Source organism: Canis lupus, chromosome 28 (genome assembly GCF_011100685.1).
Source record: "Canis lupus familiaris isolate Mischka breed German Shepherd chromosome 28, alternate assembly UU_Cfam_GSD_1.0, whole genome shotgun sequence".
Lineage (NCBI taxonomy): Eukaryota > Metazoa > Chordata > Mammalia > Carnivora > Canidae > Canis > Canis lupus.
The window spans coordinates 148,441-170,115 of record NC_049249.1 but is presented as its reverse complement, the minus strand read 5'-3'; the positions used below and the strand labels follow the sequence as shown (position 1 = coordinate 170,115).

The 21,675-nt window shown below is 44.7% G+C and overlaps 1 pseudogene; it reads left to right on the top strand.

Annotated features, from left to right (window-relative positions):
- The first annotated feature begins 13,652 nt into the window (after positions 1-13,652).
- On the top strand, positions 13,653-17,592 carry LOC486767 (annotated as a pseudogene).
- The last annotated feature ends 4,083 nt before the right edge of the window (positions 17,593-21,675 follow it).

Below are 21,675 nucleotides of genomic sequence, written 5' to 3'. Positions count from 1 at the left end.
CAGGCAGCTAAAGGGAGCTGAGAGTTTCCAGGACCTTATAAAGCCCGTAATCTGGGGAAATACAGGGCCAATAAATGCAGGATCACATCATGAGGTCTTACAGGCCTTTTCAAGATGGATACTTCTCCATGTTTTTTAGCTAGAGTCTCTGCTTTTAGCTGGTATTTGAATAACTCAGTTCCATAATTAGGATGGATTGACTTTCTACACACATTGAATTCCATTTTCCTATAGTTTCATGCTCTTGGGGTGGGGCGGGGCGGGGAGCGGGGGTTCCAGGGACCTCAGAGGACAAGCTGCCTTGCTAGAGCAGCTGCACAAGGACCTGTTGGTCTGGGAAGTATTTCATGGGTGGGCAGAGTTCCTCTGCTCCATCACATGAGCTCACTGATGAACATTCCAAAACTAAAATAGATGTTTATATAGAAAAGTCCAAGAGGAGATTTTTGCCCAGCTTGAGTTCTTTCCTATCCCACCCTAACACTTGACATATTACTCAGTCTGCTTTGTTAAAAGCACATATTACATTTTACTTGCTTCTTACTCTTTGCCCTTTATCTAACCAATAAACTTTGATATAAGCATTATTACATAATTCTGTGTATCTCTTACACCAGATATATTTCTCAAACTAAGATCTATAATAGTTTTTTTTTTCAGATTTCCATGAAGTCATTCCTTTCCATTACTGCCCCACCTCTGCTGTAACATTTAGAAGTTGGCTTTGGGAGGCAGGTTTTGGAAAACCAAAGTCATAGTTGTGAAAATGAAAACTTCCATATTCTCTTATTGAAAATATGTGGCCATTATTACATCCATATTATTATAGAACTTTGCCTCATATAATTACAGTGATATTTTGGTCAAGGAATTTTAGTGATCAGTTATACCTGATTATAAGCTATAAAACATTTGCTACATGTCTTTGTACAATGTAATTCAGTGGAGATCAGAATATTCTGTATTATATTGAGAAAATTTCTAATATTAATGTAAATCTTGAATTTTTAAGAGGCTTATTTTATTCACTTGGCTGAATGGATATTTGAATTTGTGGAATTAAACTTGATAATTTTCATTTTAGAAATATATCTCAGAAATGTATTTTATATTAAATCAAATTGATAATTCTACCTATTTATGTTGTTCATTTAAATAATAGTCTATGCTAAACATTAGTTTCATTTTGATTATTGGCCCTTAATATTTGTATACAAAATTTTATTTTCTCTCTGTTACTGTAAAATAATAGTTATAATGTACAGCAACATTCCTGAGAAGGTTCTATGCTGTTATTTAAATGAAAAGACTTACTATGTATTGCCTGAAGTATTTTTATTATCTAGGTCTTGAAATGTTCTTATAAAGAAAAATGCCACAATTTTGATGGTAAACATGTTTCTTCTTTAATGTGTGTGCCTCATATTTTTATAGCTGGGCTAATTTTTAGCTTTTCAGGGAAATTAAATAAGATAATGTGGAAATACTGATTGCACTTGTTTTATTTAATTTTTGGAAAGTGAACTCCAAATTGAAAACTTTTGACTAATTGAAATACTAAGTTTCCTACCAATAATAAATCAATGTTAGCCTAGGATATGAATATGAAACTCTCACTGACACCTTTGTGAGTATATGAAAGCTTATTTAGATGAACTTTTAAACTATTTAAATAAAAGCATATATGCATTTATTAACTTTCAGCTTTAAATATATATCTTTAAAGTTGCATATGCTTGATGGACTTACATGTTGGGCCAAAGCTTTTCAGAAATAAACATTGTAGGTTTTATTCTCATATAAGTCTTGGTAATTTATTTTTACCTGGGCTTTTCACCCCTAATCTATCTAGAATATTATTGAATTTTCAATTAACTTTACATTTACTACTCAAAGGTCATTTTAGTGATTTATTCTTACTGAAAAATCTTAAATGAAAATGCCTCAAGTAACTCTAAAACATAACGGTTTCATTTCTGACTTATTTTTTCATAATCCCTGGGAAGAATTACTTTTCTTATATGTTGTCTTGAGGATTAAGTAATGGAACCAGAAAATTCGGAAAGTATTCATTAAGTAGAAACAGGTCAGTGGCACTCAGTGGAGTACCCCCTTTGTCTACAACTATAATAATCAAAAAGCAGTGAGTAACCTCATCATGAAACAATTTGAATTACAAGGGATCTTAAAACATACCTAATGTAACTACTGTATCTGAAACTTGAAAGTGATAAAGAACATTTTTTTCATAAACTAATAGCAACATCATATTGGGAGGTGAAAAAAATAGAGCCTTCTCATTAGCAAAACAGTAACACCTGTTAGCACTATAGGATTGCTCTAGAGTTGGATAGCCACTGCAGAAGAACTACAAAAAGTAATAACTGGTATAAATATTGGAAAGTTAGAACAGAATGATCTTTTGTTTGTATATTTGCCCACATAGAAATAATAGACTCAACTAAAATGTGGTATTGGAAATATCATTCTGATGTCTGGAGACAAGATGACTGTAAAAATTAATCTTTTTCTATATCAGGAGTCATCAGATTATGGCTTACATGTAAAATCTGACAATGACTTTTTGTCTGTTTTGTAAATAAAGTTTTATGCCCATTTGTTTATATATTGTCTATGGCTGCTTTTGTGCTATAGTGGCAATGGCCAGTTAACAGTGGCAGAGATCATATGGCCCATAAAGCCCAGAACTCTTTACCATCTGGCCCTTTAAAGGAAAAGTCAGCCACCCTCTGTTCTATATCTTCAATAGGGAAAATGCCTCTGAGCAACAGGAAGATGTAAAATATATAAAATACTTAAGATTTAAGACTTAACTTTCCAAGAACTTGACCCCTTGGTGCTCGCATTCTAAATGAATAGGAAATCCATGAAAAGATATAAGATATTTTTGAAAAAGAAGAGGTTAACCAAAAAAAAAAAAAAAAGAAGAGGTTAACTAGATTGAATTTAAATTTTAATTTTTTTTAAGAAAAGAAAAAGCGAAGGTAATTGTGGGAGAGAGCAATAATCAAAGTATTATCTAAAGGCACAGTTAATTCAAACCATGTGATTCTGGCTCAGGGATATACAAATGGATCAATGGAATGAAATAGTCAAGAAGGAGACTCAACAGACTCATATATATTTGTGAATCTACTGTATGTTAAAGGTAGCATTTCAAATCCAGAGCTTCAAAATTTATGAAGCAAAAACTGATAGAACTGATAAAACTAGAAAGATAGACAAGACCACAATTGTATTTGGAGATTTCACCATTCCTTTCTTAGTAATTGATAGACTAAGTAAACAAAAGCCTCAGTAAATATATAAAAGATTTGAATAACACTCTAAACCAGTTTGAACTAATTGACATTTCTAGAGCACTGCACCAAAGTACAGCAGAATACACATTTTTTCAAGCGCACGTGGGACATTCACCAAGAGTGATTATATATTTGGGTCATAAAATAAACCTCAATATAATTCACAGGAAAAGAACTATAGAAGTATGCTTATGGACTTAACTAGAAATCAATAACATAAAGATATTTCAAAAATTCCAAAATATTTGGAAGTTAGACAGTATACTGCTAAATAACTTATGAGTCAAGGAAAAAAAATCACAAGAGAAGTTAGAAAATATTTTGAAATAAATGAAAATAAAAACAGAACATGTGAAGTGCAGTGACATATTTTCATTTATTTTGGAGAGAGTCATTTGCTTAACTTAGGCCATGCTGAATTTGTTATGCATATGGGGGGACCTCCAAATGGCTCTACAAGACTGGCCTGAAGACCTAGATCCTGAAGAATGTTTGCCTTGAAGGCAATACTTGAAAGTATGGGAATAGATGAGCTCCCCGAAGCAAGTGAGATGGAGACCAAGGGCAGAGTCCTGGAGCATGTCAACATTCATTCCTTAACTGCCCTTCATGGCCCAGCCTAAAAGCCACCTCTTCCATGAAGCCTCCTAATACTCATCTCCCCTTCCTCTGATTCCTTCATCAGTGTTTCTCAAACTCTGTCGTAAAGAACTCACTTTATTTACAAACAGATGGACCCCCAACAGCCAATATACCCATCAGATATTTACTGGGAAATGTGGTGGGCTAATTTGAGGATAGCAGCTGAAGCTAGATGGTTGTCTATTTCAAAAGTGAGTAAGTGTAAGGAGCACTTGATAACGCCTACAGGGATTGAGATAATCTAGCTTTTATCTATTCTAAAAGCTCATCAGCTAATACTCCCTTCCATAACCAAGTCCCACACTGAGGAGAAACTGGAATCAAGATTGAGCAAAACAGGGGTAATATTGGTGAAATGAAGAGAAGGTCCATATAAAAGTGAACAAGGGGAACAGAGGCAAAAAACCTCAGAAGTTAAGCTCAATGAAGTTACCAGAGCTATACGGACAAACCACCTAAAATTTTAGGAGAATTAAATTCACATAAAAATAGCACTAGAAAAGTATCATGATTAAATTCCATACAAATTACTAAAATAGCATCCCTATAGGTAATGAAGGTACACCAGAAAGACATGACCAAAAAGCAGATTAAAATTATAACATAGGGGCTTCTGCCTGGCTCACTGGTTGAGCATCTGCCTTTGGCTCAGGTGGAGATCCCCAGGTCCTGGAATCCAGTCCTGCGTCAGGCTCCCCTCAGGGGAGCTTCTCCCTCTGCCTGTGTATCCTCTCTCTGTGTGTCTCTCATGAATGAATAAATAAAATCTTTTAAAAAACAATCCAGAAGTGGACTCTCAACTTTATGGTCAACTAATATTCGACAAAGGAGGAAAGACTATCCACTGGAAAAAAGCCTCTTCAATAAATGGTGTGGGGAAAATTGGACATCCACATGCAGAGGAATTAAACTGGACCACTCTCTTGCACCATACACAAAGATAAACTCAAAATGGATGAAAGATCTAAATGTGAGACAAGATTCCATCAAAATCCTAGAAGAGAACACAGGCAATACCCTTTTTGAACTCAGCCATAGTAACTTCTTGCAAGATACATCCACGAAGGCAAAAAAAAAAAACAAAAGCAAACATGAACTATTGGGACCTCATCAAGATAAGAAGCTTTTGCACAGCAAAGGATACAGTCAACAAAACTAAAAGACAACCTGCAGAATGGGAGAAGATATTTGCAAATGACATATCAGATAAAGGGCTAGTATCCAAGATCTATAAAGAACTTCTTAAACTCAACACAAAAGAAACAAACAATCCAATCATGAAATGGGCAAAAGACATGAACAGAAATCTCACAGAGGAAGACAGAGACATGGCCAACAGGCACATGAGAAAATGCTCCGCATCACTTGCCATCAGGGAAATACAAATCAAAACCACAATGAGATACCACCTGACACCAGTGAGAATGGGGGAAATTAACAAGGCAAGGAATGACAAATGTTGGAGAGGATGTGGAGAAAAGGGAACCCTCTTACACTGTTGGTGGGAATGTGAACTGGTGCAGCCACTCTGGAAAACTGTGTGGAGGTTCCTCAAAGAGTTAAAAATAGACCTTCCCTACGACCCAGCAATTGCACTGCTGGGGATTTACCCCAAAGATACAGATGCAATGAAATGCCAGGACACCTGCACCCCGATGTTTCTAGCAACAATGTCCACAATAGCCAAACTGTGGAAGGAGCCTCAGTGTCCATCGAAAGATGAATGGATAAAGAAGATGTGGTCTATGTATACAATGGAATATTCCTCAGCCATTAGAAACGACAAATACCCACCATTTGCTTCGACGTGGATGGAACTGGAGGGTATTATGCTGAGTGAAATAAGTCAATCAGAGAAGGACAAACATTATATGGTCTCATTCATTTGGGGAATATAAAAAAATAGTGAAAGGGAATAAAGGGCAAAGGAGAAAAAATGAGTGGGAGATATCAGGAAGGGAGACAGAACATGAAAGACTCCTAACTCTGGGAAACGAACTAGGGGTGGTGGAAGGGGAGGTGGGCGGGGGGTGGGGGTGACTGGGTGACGGGCACTGAGGGGCGCACTTGACAGGATGAGCACTGGATGTTATTCTATATGTTGGCAAATTGAACACCAATAAAAAATAAATTTATTATTAACAATAAATTAAAAAAAGAAAAATAAATAAAAATAAAACATTCTAAGGTCCTTGCATTATTCAAGAGAAGGGTAAATTTACCAGTTAGTGTTATATTTTGATAACTTTAAAAAGCTTTTTATGATATCTATTATAGCTGCTAAAAGAATAGAAAAAGAGCATGTAATCTACAAACTAAGAAGAGTAACAATGGGCAGGACAGAAAAAAAAAAGAAAAGAAACGTAGAGGGTGGTGCAAATAAAAAGCATGTAAGAGAATAGCTTGAAGCCCAAAGACATCAGTTATTACAATAAGTGATATGTGGGTCAAGTGCTTAAGGTAAATTATGAAAAACATCAAGAAACAAATCTAAAACACAAAGACATGAAAAGACTGAAAATAAAAGTAAAAAAAAAAATGATGCAAACACCAGCCAAAAGAAAGTTGGTGTAGTATGCTACTTTTAGACAGCATGGAATTCAGGCAAAAGGCATTATTAGAGAAGTTCACTGGAAGTATATGACCATTCGAAATTTGCATATGCCTAATAACAGGACCTTAAAATACATAAAGCATATATACAAAATTCCACAGGTAAGGATGTCAGGGTGGCTCAGTGGTTGAACGTCTGCTTTTGACTCAGGGTGTGATCCCAGGGTCCGGGATCAAGTCTCACCTCGGGCTCCTACATAGAGCCTGCTTCTCTCTCTGCCTATCTCTCTCTCTCTCTCTCATAAATAAATAAAATTTTAAAAAAGAAAATTCTACATGTAGACTTACAGTTTTTGTTCTTTCATATCTCTGATTTCTTGGGGGCTTCAGAATTATTTGATAACTAGCTGTGTTGGAGGTATGAGACAAGCATAGGGTCTGTGTGTGTGCATGTGTGTGTGCATGTGTGTGTGTGTGTCTCCCATCTTAACTCCTCTCTCTAAAACTAGAAAATTCTAAAGAGATAGACAAGTACAAATAATGGTTGGAGATTTTCACCAGTCTCTCTTAGTAGATAATAGAACAAGTGAACAAAAATTATTGAAACTACAGGGATGCCTGGGGTGGCTCACTGGTTGAGCATCTGCCTTTGGCTCAGGGTGTGATCCTGGGGTACAGAGATCTAGTTCAATATCCTGCTCCTTATTGGGAGCCTGATTTTCCCTCTACCTATGCCTCTCTATGTCTCTCATGAATAAATAAATAAAATCTTTAAAAAATATATTGAAACTACAGAGAGAAGATAGACCTCTACACACCAGAGAGAAGCCTCAGAAGAAATCAATTTTACCAGCACGTTGTTCTTGGACCTTTAGCCAACCAAAGAACATATATAGTAGCTGCACACAACTACTGCAGAATGTAAATGTTTTCAAACCCTTGTGACCCATATAGTATGCTCCCACAAAAATGACCATACCTTGGAACATAATGTAAGTTCCAATTTATTCCAAAACTCATATTGAAATCATAGGCATTTTCTAAACGAAATGCAATTATGCTCGACATTAGTACTGATAACATATAATTGAAATTTAAGAAATGTATTTTCAAATAATAGAACAAAAGAATAATCATAATCAAATCACTCTTAAACTAGTAATGAAAATATTACATTGAGAAACTTATGAGACAGCTAAAGCAGTATTTAGAAGAGAATTTAGAATCTTAAATACATATATAGAAAAGACCCCATTATTTGTAATATCCAAGATATGAAAACAACCCAAGTGATTATCAATAGATGAATGAATAAAGATGTGATACACACACACACACACACACACACACACACACACGAATACAATACAGACACAAAAAATGAAATTTTCCTATTTGTGACAACATGGATGGACCTTCAGGGCATTATGCTAAGTGGAATAAGTCAGAAAGATTAATACGACATGGACTCATCTATACGTGGAATTTAAACAAAACCAAACTCATAGAAAACAGATTGGTGGCTGTTCTAGGGAGGGTTAGAGGTAGGCAATATAGGTAAAGGGGATCAAATAAGGTACAAACTTTCCATTATAAAAGAAGTCTAGGCGATTTAATGTACAGCAGAGTGACTGGAGTTAATAATACTGTGTTCCACATTTGAAAATCATTAAAAGAGTAGATCTTAAAAGTCCTAATCCAAGAAAAAAAAATTTAACTATGTGTGGTGATGGACCTTAATGGAACTTACTGTGAGGATTGTTCTGCAGGATATACAAATACTGAATCATTATGTATATCTGAAACTATTATGCTGTTTTATGTCACATATATCTCAAATTTTTATAAATTTATTTTTTATTGGTGTTCAATTTGCCAACGTAAAGAATAACACCCGGTGCTCATCCTATGAAGTGCCCCCCTCAGTGCCTGTCACCCTGTCACCCCCACCCCCCGCCCACCTCCCCTTCCACCACCCCTAGTTCATTTCCCAGAGTTAGGAGTCTTTCATGTTCTGTCTTCCTTTCTGATGTCTCCCACTCATTTTTTCTCCTTTCCCCTTTATTCCCTTTCACTATTTTTTATATTCCCTAAATGAATGAAACCATATAATGTTTGTCCTTCTCCAATTGACTTACTTCACTCAGCATAATACCCTCCAGTTCCATCCACGTCGAAGCAAATGGTGGGTATTTGTCATTTCTAATGGCTGAGTAATATTCCATTGTATACATAAACCACATCTTCTTTATCCATTCATCTTTCAATGGACACTGAGGCTCCTTCCACAGTTTGGCTATTGTGGACATTGCTGCTAGAAACATCGGGGTGCAGGTGTCCCGGCGTTTCATTGCATCTGAATCTTTGGGGTAAATCCCCAGCACTGCAATTGCTGGGTCGTAGGGCAGATCTATTTTTAACTATTTGAGGAACCTCCACACAGTTTTCCAGAGTGGCTGCACCAGTTCACATTCCCACCAACAGTGTAAGAGGGTTCCCTTTTCTCCACATCCTCTCCAACATTTGTTGTTTCCTGCCTTGTTAGTTTTCCCCATTCTCACTGGTGTGAGGTGGTATCTCATTGTGGTTTTGATGTGCATTTCCCTGATGGCCATTTTCTCATGTGTGTGTTGGCCATGTCTCTGTCTTCCTCTGTGAGATTTCTGTTCATGTCTTTTGCCCATTTCATGATTGGATTGTTTGTTTCATTGCCATTGAGTTTAAGAAGTTCTTTATAGATCTTGGATACTAGCCCTTTATCTGATATGTCATTTGCAAATATCTTCTCCCATTCTGCAGGTTGTCTTTTAGTTTTGTTGACTGTATCCTTTGCTGTGCAAAAGCTTCTTATCTTGATGAATTCCCAATAGTTCATTTTTGCTTTTGTTTCTTTTGCCTTCGTGGATGTATCTTGCAAGAAGTTACTGTGGCCGAGTTCAAAAAGGGTGTTGCCTGTGTTCTCCTCTAGGATATTGATGGAATCTTGTCTCACATTTAGATCTTTCTTCCATTTTGAGTTTATCTTTGTGTATGGTGTAAGAGAGTGGTCTAGTTTCGTTCTTCTGTATGTGGATGTCCAATTTTCCCCACACCATTTATTGAAGAGACTGTCTTTCTTCCAGTAGACAGTGTTTCCTCCTTTGTCGAATATTAGTTGACCATAAAGTTGAGGGTCCACTTCTGGATTCTCTATTCTCTTCCATTGATCTATGTGTCTGTTTTTGTGCCAGTACCACCCTGTCTTGATGACCACAGCTTTGTAGTACAACCTGAAATCTGTCATTGTGATGCCCCCAGCCATGGTTTTATTTTTTAAAATTCCCCTGGCTATTCGGGGTCTTTTCTGATTCCACACAAATCTTAAAATGATTTGTTCTAACTCTCTGAAGAAAGTCCATGGTATTTTGATAGGGATTGCATTAAATGTGTAAATTGCCCTGGGTAGCATTGACATTTTCACAATATTAATTCTTTCAATCCATGAGCATGGAATATTTTTCCATCTCTTTGTGTCCTCCTCAATTTCTTTCAGAAGTGTTCTATAGTTTTTAGGGTATAGATCCTTTACCTCTTTGGTGAGGTTTATTCCTAGGTATCTTATGCTTTCGGGTAAATGGGATTGACTCCTTAATTTCTCTTTCTTCAGTCTCACTGTTAGTGTATAAAATGCCACTGACTCCTGGGCATTGATTTTGTATCCTTCCATGCTGCCAAATTGCTGTATGAGTTCTAGCAATCTTGGGGTGGAGGCTTTTGGGTTTTCTATGTAGAGTATCATGTCATCGGCAAAGAGGGAGAGTTTGACTTCTTCTTTACCAATTTGAATGCCTTTTATTTCTTTTTGTTGTCTGATTGCTGAGCCTAGGATTTCCAGTACTATGTTGAATAGCAGTGGTGAGAGTGAACATCCCTGTCTTGCTCCTGATCTTAGGGGAAAGGCTCCCAGTGCTTCCCCATTGAGAATGATATTTGCTGTGGGCTTTTCATAGATGGCTTTTAAGATGTTGAGGAATGTTCCCTCTATCCCTACACTCTGAAGAGTTTTGATCAGGAATGGATGCTGTATTCTGTCAAATGCTTTCTCTGCATCTAATGAGAGGATCATATGCTTCTTGGTTTTTCTCTTGCCGATATGATGAATCACATTGATTGTTTTACAAGTGTTGAACCAGCCTTGCATCCTGGGGATAAATCCTACTTGGTCATGGTGAATAATTTTCTTAAAGGTTTTTTTTAAATTTTTATTTACTTATGATAGTCACAGAGAGAGAAAGATAGAGAGAGGCAGAGACACAGGCAGAGGGAGAAGCAGGCTCCGGGTCTCCAGGATCGCGCCCTGGGCCAAAGGCAGGCGCCAAACCGCTGCGCCACCCAGGGATCCCCAGCACAGGTGTCTGTTAGTGTCCCAGGGAGCCTGAGGGCATCCCCGCCCCTCCTGGGGTCCCGCTCCAACTCCCTGCAAGCACCTTTCTGTCCGGGAAGATTGGTGTAGCTCCTGCTTCTCCGGGTCAGGGCTTTCCTGTCCTGGGGACACTCGCCCCGGCCTTAGCCCAGCTCCTCGCAGGGGCCCTCCCCCTTGGATCCCTTTTGTTTCCTTATTCCCCCCCCCCCCCCCGTCTTCCTACCTTGATAGAAGCGTGAACTCTTCTCATAGTAGCATTCCAGCTGTTCTCTCTTTAAATCTCAGGCCAAATTCGTAGATTTTCAGGTTGATTTGAAGGTTATCTAGGTAATTTGGTGGGGACAGGTGACTTGGGGACCCTACTCTTCCGCCATCTTGCCCTGCCCCCCAAGTTTTCCATTTTGATTGTGTTAATTTTAGTACTATTCCAGGAATATGTCCATTTCAAATTTATTGGCATAGACTTATAGTATTCTTTCATTTTCTTTTTGTAGTTTTTTACTCTGGAAAACAGTGTGGAGGTTCCTCAGAGTTAAAAATAGACCTGCCCTACAACACAGCAATTGCACTGTTGGGGATTTACCCCAAAGATGCAGATGCAATGAAACGCCGGGACACCTGCACCCTGATGTTTATAGCAGCAATGGTCACAATAGCCAAGCTGTGGAAGGAGCCTCGGTGTCCATCAAAAGATGAATAAATAAAGAAGATGTGGAGGGAGGGGCAAGATGGCAGAAGAGTAGGGTCCCCGTCACCTGTCCCCACCAAATTACCTAGACAACCTTCAAATAATCCTGAAAATCTATGAATTCGGCCTGAGATTAAAAGAGAGAACAGCTGGAATGCTACTATGAGAAGAGTTCACGCTTCTATCAAGGTAGGAAGACGGGGGAAAAAGAAATAAGGAAACAAAAGGGATCCAAGGGGGAGGGCCCCTGCGAGGAGCTGGGCTAAGGCTGGGGCGAGCATCCCCAGGACAGGAAAGCCCCCTCCCGGAGAAGCAGGAGCTGCACCAATCTTCCCGGACAGAAAGGTGTTTGCAGGGAGTTGGAGCGGGACCCCAGGAGGGGCCGGGATGCCCTCAGGCTCCCTGGGACACTAACAGAGCACCTGTGCTCCGGGGAGAGCACCACACCCCGCGCCGAGCTCCCTAAAGGGCTGCAGCATGCGCCGGCTGGACCCAGGAGCAGCTCAGAGGGGCTCAGCTGGAGGCTCAGCACGGAGAGGGCCTGCGCAGCCGGGAGCGCGAATCCCAACAGCGCAGGCCCAGGACCACAGAATGCCGGGGACACAGCCCAAGATCCAGTGCTGCCCCCGGGACAGGCAGCAGCCAAGAGGGCACAGGACAGCAGGGACAGTCCTGCCTCAAGCTGAGCAGATCAGCAGCCCCTCCCCCAAAGCCTCCATGCCCCTGGAGACTGAGAGCTCTGTAGTTACTGCGGGAGCTGACTCCAGGCCTCCAGAGCTGGCCGCAGCCACTGTGATTGTTCCTCCTGGGGCATCACAGGGTAAACAACCCCCACTGAGCCTCACAGTGGCCTCACAGGATAAACAGCTTAAACATCTTTCACTGACCCCTGCACCAGGCAGGGGGCTGAGCAGCTCCCCCAAGTGCTAACACCTGAAAACCAGCACAACAGGCCCCTCCCCCAGAAGACCAGCTAGATGGACAGGGGAAAAACAAATTATTGACCAAGCAGCACTGGAAAGTTCCAGGGGAAGTCAAGGGTCTTACAGTATACAGAATCAGAGGATACTCCCCCTTGTTTTTTCGGTTTTTGATTTCTTCTTTTGATTTCTTTGCTTCCCTCCCTTTTTTTTTCTTTTTTCTTTTCTTCTCTTTCTTTCTTTTTTTCCTCTTTTTTTCTGATTTTCTTTTTCTTTCCTTCTTTTTCTTCTGTCTTTTTCTCCTTTTCCCAATACAACTTGTTTTTGGCCACTCTGCACTGAGTAAGTTACTAGAAGGAAAACCTCACCTCAAAAGAAAGAATAGAAACAGCCCGCTCTCCCACAGAGTTACAAAATTTGGATTACAATTCAATGTCAGAAAGCCAATTCAGAAGCACTATTGTTGTGCCCAAGATTGCGAATCTGAAAAACCACCGAGGAACCGACACCGATGGAAACACACGAGGGTTTATTAACAACTCGAGCCTGGGTCCAAGTATATCCGACACAGCGGAGCAGGGACTTGGACCCAGGCTCGAGCTTGTAAATAAACCCTTGCGTGTTTGCATCCGTGTCGGCTCCTCGGTGGTTTCTCGGTTTCGAAATCTTGGGCACAACATTTGAGGGTTCGTCCGGGATCCGAGAGACCTCCAGGACCCCATCCGGAGGGTTTCACGCGTGGTGAATGCTCTCAACTTTTCCACCTTTTGCGTGCATATTCTCTGAGAGCTCTAAACTATACTTTACCTGTAGGAATTCCAATCTGTACTGGGTCGGCATTGGCTTAAGCGGCCGCGCTGGCGGGCGGTGAACCCGGGGTCTTGAGGAGACGTCCCTTGCCCCTGCCTAGAGGGCAGGGTCGTCATCTGTAAGGAGGGTGGAGGTCCTGTCTGTAAGGAGGGCGGGCTGCCAGCTCTTCGGGTTACCTTGTGTTTCGTCTCCGTGGCCGCCCTGGAATGTTTGTCGGTGTTACTGTGTTCTTGTTAGCTGTTTTGTGCGCTTGTCTGTATTACTGTGTCTTTAACTGTCATAACTGTCTACATAAGGAGAGGGGGCAGCGGGCGATGGCGGCGGCTCATCTAGGCTGGTTGCTCGCCCGCTGTGCCTGGGCATCGCCGCTGGGGAGGCCGCGTCGGGCCGCGAGCGCTGGCGTCTGTCTGGAGGAAGAGGGAGACGCGGACGCGGGGTGGGCGTGTGGAGGAGAGGCGCGGGCCGCCCCGGAGGCCGCCTTCCACCTGCGCCTCTTCGGCTTGGGCTTGGCCAACAGCTCCTGGGCCTGGGTGGCCCCCGAGGGGGCGGGCTGCCCCGAGGGCGGGCCGCCCGCGATGCCGGGGAGGGCTGCTTGCGGCGGCGGCGGCGGCGGCCCCCGCTGGCAAGTGGCGCGCGCTGCTGCGCCTTCCCGCCGAGGCTGTGCGCCCGCATTCGGCGCTGCTGGCCGTGCGCGTGGAGCCGGGCGGCGCGGCCGCGGAGGAGGCGGCTCGCCCCGGGCGGGGGGCCAGGGGGCGGCGGGGCTGCTGGCGCTGGCAGCGCCGGCGCGGGGCCTGCAGCTGAGCACACTGGCGCTGGCGCCCCCCAGGTGCAGGTGCTGCGCGAGAGCGGCACGGAGGCCGAGCGGGCGGCGGCGCAGCGCCTGGAGCCCGCGCGGGCCCTGGGCGCTCTGTTGCTGCTGACCAGCCTGGCGCAGGCGGCGCTGGCGGTGCTGCTGTACCGCGCGGCCGACCAGCGCGCCCTGCCCGCCGTGCTGGGCAGCGCGGGGCTGGTGTTCCTCGTGGGCGAGGTGGTGCCGGCCGCCGTGAGCGGGCGCTGGCGCTAGGGCCGCGCGCGCTGCTGCTCAGCCGCCTGGCGGTGCCGCTGACCTGCGGGTGGCGCTGCCCGTGGGCCAGCTGCTGGAGCTGGCGGCGCGGCCTGGGCGGCTGCGCGAGCGCATACTGGAGCTGGCCCGGGGCGGCGGCGACTCCTACAGCGACCTCAGCAAGGCGTGCTGCGCTGTCGGACCGTGGAGGATGTGCTCACGCCGCTCGAGGACTGCTTCATGCTGGACTTCGGCGTCCTGGCCACAGGACAGGCGGCCACACGCGCATCCTGCTGTACGAGGAGGAGCGCTCCAACATTGTGGACATGCTGTACCTCAAGGACTTGGCCTTCGTGGATCCCGAAGACTGCACGCCTCTCAGCACCATCACCCGCTTTTACAACCATCCGCTCCACTTTGTCTTCAACGACACCAAGCTGGACGCCGTCCTGGAGGAGTTCAAATGAGGGAAGTCTCACCTGGCCATCGTGCAAAAGGTGAACAACGAGGGTGAAGGTGACCCCTTCTACGAGGTGCTGGTCCTCGTCACCCTGGAGAACGTCATTGAGGAGATCATCAAGTCTGAGATCCTGGATGAGTCTGAGGACTACCGAGATGCCACCGTCAGGAAGAAGCCTGCTCCTCTGAGTACCCCTCTCTGGCAAAAAGAGGAATTCTCCTTGTTCAAGGTGTCTGACAATGAATATAAAGTGAAAATCTCGCCTCAGCTGCTCTTGGCCACCCAGCGCTTCCCCTCTGGAAAGGTGGATGTATTCAGCCCCCTGCAAATCTCCGAGAAGGTCCTGCTGCACCTGCTGAAGCATCCCAGCGTCAACCAGGAAGTGAGGTTTGACGAGAGCAACCGTCTGACTGCACACCATTACCTGTACCAGTGCAGCCAGCCAGTGGATTATTTCATTCTCATCCTGCAGGGCGGGGTTGAGGTGGAGATTGGGATAGAGGGCCTAAGTTCGAGAATGGAGCCTTCTTACTACGGAGTGTCTGCCCTGACAGCGCCATCCTCGGTTCACCAGTCCCCAGTGTCCTCGCTCCAGTCCGTCCACCACGACCTGCAGCCAGAGCCAGCCAATGGCGCTCGCTTGTCTGCATACTGTCCTGACTACACTGTGAGGACCCTCTCCAACCTGCAGCTCATCAAGGTCACGTGGCTGCAGTACCTCAATGCACTCCTGGCCACTGGAGCCCAGACCCATTTGGGGGTGGCAAGAGGGCGGGGGGATGGTTGGTGGTAGGCTTTCTACTTTGCCTTTTTCTCCTTATGCCCCCTTAGTGAGGGGCGGGAGCTCTGGCGGCAGCTCCAGGGTGAGGAGACAAGCCCCGGAGTCGGAAGAGCTGGGTTTGCTTCCGGGCCTAGCCACCAGCTGGCCGAGTGACCTTAAGCAAATCACTCTGTAATTTGTCGGCACCTCAGTTTCCTTCTCTGCCTATCAATGTTTGTGGAGTTGAAAGCACTTTGTGAAGTATAAAGCGTCGGTATGTACATAAGGAATGATTATTGTTTGTAAACGGGTTTTTTGTTGTTGTTGTTGTTGTTGTTGTAAGAAAAGTTAGCAATTGCCCAGTTCTTGGATTTTGAACCTGGGAACCTTGGATTGAAGTTGGAGATCCCCCTAAACTCCTTGAAATTGTATGCAGAAATAGTGAGAGTGTGCATTTTTGGGGAATGAAGATCCATCGCCAGCAAGTTTTCAAAGGGGGCTGTGACCCAGAAGAGTTAAGAACTATGATTCTTTTACTAAGATGACCAAAATGCTTCTTTGTTGTCAGCTGCTTTTATCAAATTCCAGACCATTGTCCAGCAAACACTATAGAAATGTTTGAACAGTTGGATTTCAAACATTTTCATTTTGTGGGGTGATGCTTACCAATGGTACAGCTCTAAGCAAGTGAACATAAACACATGTAAGTGTATTTTGTCTGGTTAGGAGTTTATCTGTTTTGCTATTCCATACAAATGTCTGAGAGGCAACAGTGTCCAATGAAAGCAAATTGTTTGGAAACCATGCCTTTCTCCTTGGCTTTGCTATGCCGTAATCCCTTGTTTCCCATACTTGGAATCCTATGTCCATCCATATTGTTGAACTATCTGACGTGAAGCTATGAGAGCTATGGCCTAGCCCCCTTTCCGCAGGCTGATTGCCCCCTGCAGACTGATCTGTAGAGTGCAGGGCTCCTGGGGCAGTCCCGTGGGTCCTGCCTCACGCGGTGTGTCCACTGGGCATATGTGAGCACGTGCGCACTTGGCAGTCCCTTTGCCCCATCCCCATGTTCCCTGTGGCAGCAGAACCCACAGGCTTCAGGAAGAGCAGTTGCGCTTGCTGGCTTTACTGATGCAAATGACCCTTCTTTCATGTATCTGGTATCCCCATTCCATTCATGTACATGACATGCCTCTTCTGAATTTGGTGTCGTGGCCTCTTTAGCAGCCTGCTCCCTTTGTGCTGGCCTGATCAAGGCATTTCTGATGCCCTTCTTCAAAAAGTGGAAAGCCGAATCTCATGCGGTTTGAATGTTGAGATTCCCAATAGGAAGCAATGCAGAGAGTAGTTTTCTCCAACTTTGGCTCTCGAGGCCTCCTGGGAGGGCTTCTCGCAGAACCATGTTGCCTCCAGCCATCCCTCCATGCTTCTGATTAGCTTCAGAGCCTGGGCAAGGTATGAGCGTGTGACCATCTTGCAAGAAGGGAACCGAGGATCGCAAACACCTGATTTTCTTCAAGCCACACCGCCAGTTGGCAGCAGGGCTGGGCAGGGCTCGGCAGAGATACGTCACGCTCCCCGAGGTCTCCTAAAATGATGGAAAGACTCACGTCGCCTACTGTGGTGCCTCCAACTACAGGATGGCCGAAGGCCCAGTGGATTGCCCGTGGCACATTTCTCTTCAGGGGCCAGGTATACAACTAGTCCCCATGCCGCAGTGCTGGCAACTGAGGGTCTGAAAGGACTTTGTGTAGGCCACAGAACAAAGAAGTGTCAGACGTCCAAGTGGGACCTGGAGAGCCGGGACCCAGAACCCGTGCTCCTGGGTGGGATAGAGTGGAGGTTTCCCGGCACGCAGAGATGCTGCCTGGTCCATGTCCTCCTGGGTGGAGCAGTGTCTTGTCCGAGGTCACCCTGAGGCCACAGCAGTGCACTGCTTTGTGGTCTCCTCTCAGAAAGGATGTGATGGCCTTGGGGCGTGCATGCAGGTAGAGGCCAGTGAAGGTCTCATGGGTCCGTCGTATGCCCAGAAGCCTGCATACGAGTGGATGTTGAAAGCGGCAGCTCCTCCACGTTGGCATCTGGCCTGAGATTGCCATGGCCGAAAGCAGAAGTTGGGGACTTGCACACTCCCCTCCTGTGAAGTGGAGTGTCTTCACTTCTTGCCAGAGGTTCTGGCCACAAGCGGTACTGCAGCCATTGGCCCTTCACTCTACGAGGCGATGTCAACGGGCTGAGGCGCAGCAAGATGGGGCAGAGAGCCTGTGCCAGCCGTTGCCGGCCTCCCAGGGGTTTTCGCCAAGCTCAGGAGTCAAGGGGACAGACAACGTTTCCCTTTGCCTTGGGCCGCTTGCCAGGAGCTTCAGGGCCTCTGCCGGCCCTCAGGGCCAGCCCAGCAGTAAACTCATTGCAGACACAGTGCGTGAGTGGTCTTCAAACCTCTGCAAGAGGAGAGGCTCTCTGGGAAGGCCAGCCTGGTGTCCCAAGATGGTTGTGTTCAGACGCCTGCTGCCAGGAAGGCACTGCAGAGAGGATCTGTTATTGACGCCTTCTCTGACGATGATGAGGCGCTCACCACTACCACCACCAGCACCCCATCCCCCTTCCGGAGAAAGCCGTAGGAACTCAGAGCTGTGGGGCTTTGTCCTTCCTGCACCTTCTTGGCCACTCCAGAGGCTCGTGCATTTGCATGGCTAAAGAGGGTGCTCTTCTTTGGTCACAGCATCCCGAGGGTGGATTCCTTGCTCCTGACCGGACCTGTGGACATGGCTGTGCTTCCAGGGGAGTCCCATGGAGTCACTTGTTCTCCCGAGGTTGATGTGAAAATAAACTTGTTGGTACAGTCAGGGCAATTTGCCCCGTCCCCGAGTTCACTTTGGCCGATGAAAACAGACATCTAGGAAAGCTTGCATGCTGTCCTTAGATTTGGCGCTTCAGACTCTTTGGCTTTCCTGTGTGTGGAATCCTAATTCCATTGATATTGTTGAAATCTCTCTCATGAGCCCGCTCCCTGCCCTCCTTGTACTCAGGCTTTTTCCTGGCCCCAGCCTGATCTGTGATCCATTCTAGTGCCCCTGCGGATTCCCGTGGGTCCTGCTGACCAGCCATCCCACCAAGGATAATGTAAGAAGATGAGTGTACCTACGTTCAGGGCATGTCTTCTTATCCCCAGGTTCGCTGAGGCCGATAAAACCAAGGTATTGGGAAAGCTCGCATGGTCTCCTTGGCTTTGGTGCTCCAGAGTCCTTTGTTTTCTTCTGTTTGAAAAACTAACTCCATTGATATTGTTGAGCTGAAACTATTTAGTCACAACAAAGGCCCAATTTTTTCGAGTGTGCATTTCATTTCTTCAGTTAAGGCCTTCAGAGACATGGTAAATTTGGACCAGGGGATTTTTAGTTACCAACATTGAAGAAACCCTAAGATTTAAGAACAGACTCTCCATAACCCATGAGCAGGTGTGGCCTAAGCTGAGGGCCCTCTATGAGACTGGGCCACCCCCAGACCCCCATCGATATCGGCCAGGTGACTGGGTTTATGTGCGGAGATACCAACACCAGACACTTCAACCTCACTGGAAGGGACCCTACATCGTGATCCTGACCACTCCCACTGCTCTCAAGGTTGACGGGATTACTCCCTGGGTCCACTACACCCACGTCCAGCCAGCTGACCCACACACTGTTCTCAAGGACTTTGTTCCAGAATGGAAAAGCCAACCGGACAAGGACAATCCCCTAAAGCTAAGACTGTGCCATTCGCACTTATTTCCCACATCCAAGACTCCCTAGTCCGAGGTTGTCCTTTAAAACAGAAGGGGATTAGACTTAGTCTTCTTTTTTTTTAATTTTTTTTATTTATTTATGATAGTCACAGAGAGAGAGAGAGAGAGGCAGAGACATAGGCAGAGGGAGAAGCACCAGGAGCCTGATGTGGGATTTGATCCTGGGTCTCCAGGATCGCAACCTGGGCCAAAAGCAGGCGCTAAACTGCTGCGCCACCCAGGGTTCCCTAGACTTAGTCTTCTTACAACAAAGGGTGGGGGGGGGTATTTGCTGCCTTAAATGTAAATAAGAGCGAGAACAGCAACACGGTTGGTGAGAATCCTGGCTTAATTATTCCCCCTGGCTCACTCTGAGAGCAACCTGGACCCATGATTGGGTCCTTCATAGGATCCTCTGAAAAAGGGGGGAATGTGGGACCCAGGAAATTTAACAAAATTCCCCTACCCCTGGACAAGCAGAGCAGGACTGACTTCATTTCGTGCTGCACCTGCCTTGTGCTGACCTGCTTATTGCTTAGGGCACTGCCCCACCCTAGTCAAGCCCAGGACACACCCTAATCAGAAATCGGCTCAGAGATAGGCCAGTTCAAATGGATACTTTAGGGTAAAATGTAATTCAATCGGCCACCTGCCTGTGGACCGATATGACTGTGCAACTATCTGCATATCCCATTGGCCACTGGACCCTATAAAGCTGCTACGCCTCTTAGTCTCGGAGTCCAAGTCCCTGCTCCACTGTGTCGGGTATACTTGGACCCAAGCTCAAGCTTCTGAATAAACCCTCCTGTGTTTGCATCAGTGTCAGCTCCTTGGTGGTTTCTCAGATTCGCAATCTAGGGCACAACAATTATAAAGCTACTGGTGGCTCTAGAAAAAAGCATAAAGTACTCAAGAGACTTCATGACTGCAGAATTTAGATCTAATCAGGCAGAAATTAAAAATCAATTAAATGAGATGAAATCCAAACTAGAGGTCCTAACGATGAGGGTTAACGAGGTAGAAGAACGAGTGACATAGAAGACAAGTTGATGGCAAAGATGGAAACTGAGGGAAAAAGAGACAAACAATTAAAAGGCCATGAGGATAGATTAAGGGAAATAAGTGACAGCCTGAGGAAGAAAAAGCTACTTTTAATTGGGGTTCCCGAGGGCGCCCAAAGGGACAGAGGGCCAGAACATGTATTTGAACAAATCCTAGCTGAAAACTTTCCTAATCTGGGAAGGGAAACAGGCATTTGGATCCAGGAAATAGAGAGATCCCCCCCTAAAATCAATAAAAAACTTTCAACACTTCGACATTTAATAGTGAAGCTTGCAAATCCCAAACATAAAGAGAAGATCCTTAAAGCAGCAAGAGATAAGAGATCCCTAACTTATATGGGGTGAAATATCAGATTAACAGCAGACCTCTCCACAGAGACCTGGCAGGCCAGAAAGGGCTGGCAGGATATATTCAGGGTCCTAAATGAGAAAAACATGCAGCCAAGAATACTTTATCCAGCAAGGCTCTCATTCAGAATAGAAGGAGAGCTTCCAAGACAGGCAGGAACTGAAAAAATATGTGACCTCCAAACCAGCTCTGCAAGAAATTTTAAAGAGGACTCTTAAAATTCCCTTTTAAGAAGAAGTTCAGTGGAACAATCCACAAAAACAAGGACTGAATAGGTATCATGATGACACTAAACACATATCTTTCAATAGTAACTCTGAATGTGAATGGGCTTAATGACCCCATCAAAAGGCACAGGGTTTCAGGCTGGATAAAAAAAGCAGGACCCATCTATTTGCTGTCTACAAGAGACTCATTTTAGACAGAAGGACACCTACAATCTGAAAATGAAAGGTTGGAGAACCATTTACCATTCATATGGTCCTCAAAAGAAAGCAGGGGTAGCCATCCTTATAACAGATAAACTAAAATTTATCCTGAAGACTGTAGTGAGAGATGAAGAGGGACACTATATCATACTTAAAGGATCTATCCAACAAGAGGACTTAACAATCCTCAATATATATGCCCCGAATGTGGGAGATGCCAAATATATCAATCAGTTAATAACCAAAGTTAAGACATACTTAGATAATAATACACTTATACTTGGTGACTTCAATCTAGTGCTTTCTACACTCGATAGGTCTTCTAAGCACAACATCTCCAAAGAAATGAGAGCTTTAAATGTTACACTGGACCAGATGGATTTCACAGATATCTACAGAACTTTACGTCCAAACACAACTGAATACACATTCTTCTCAAGTGCACATGGAACTTTCTCCAGAATAGACCACATA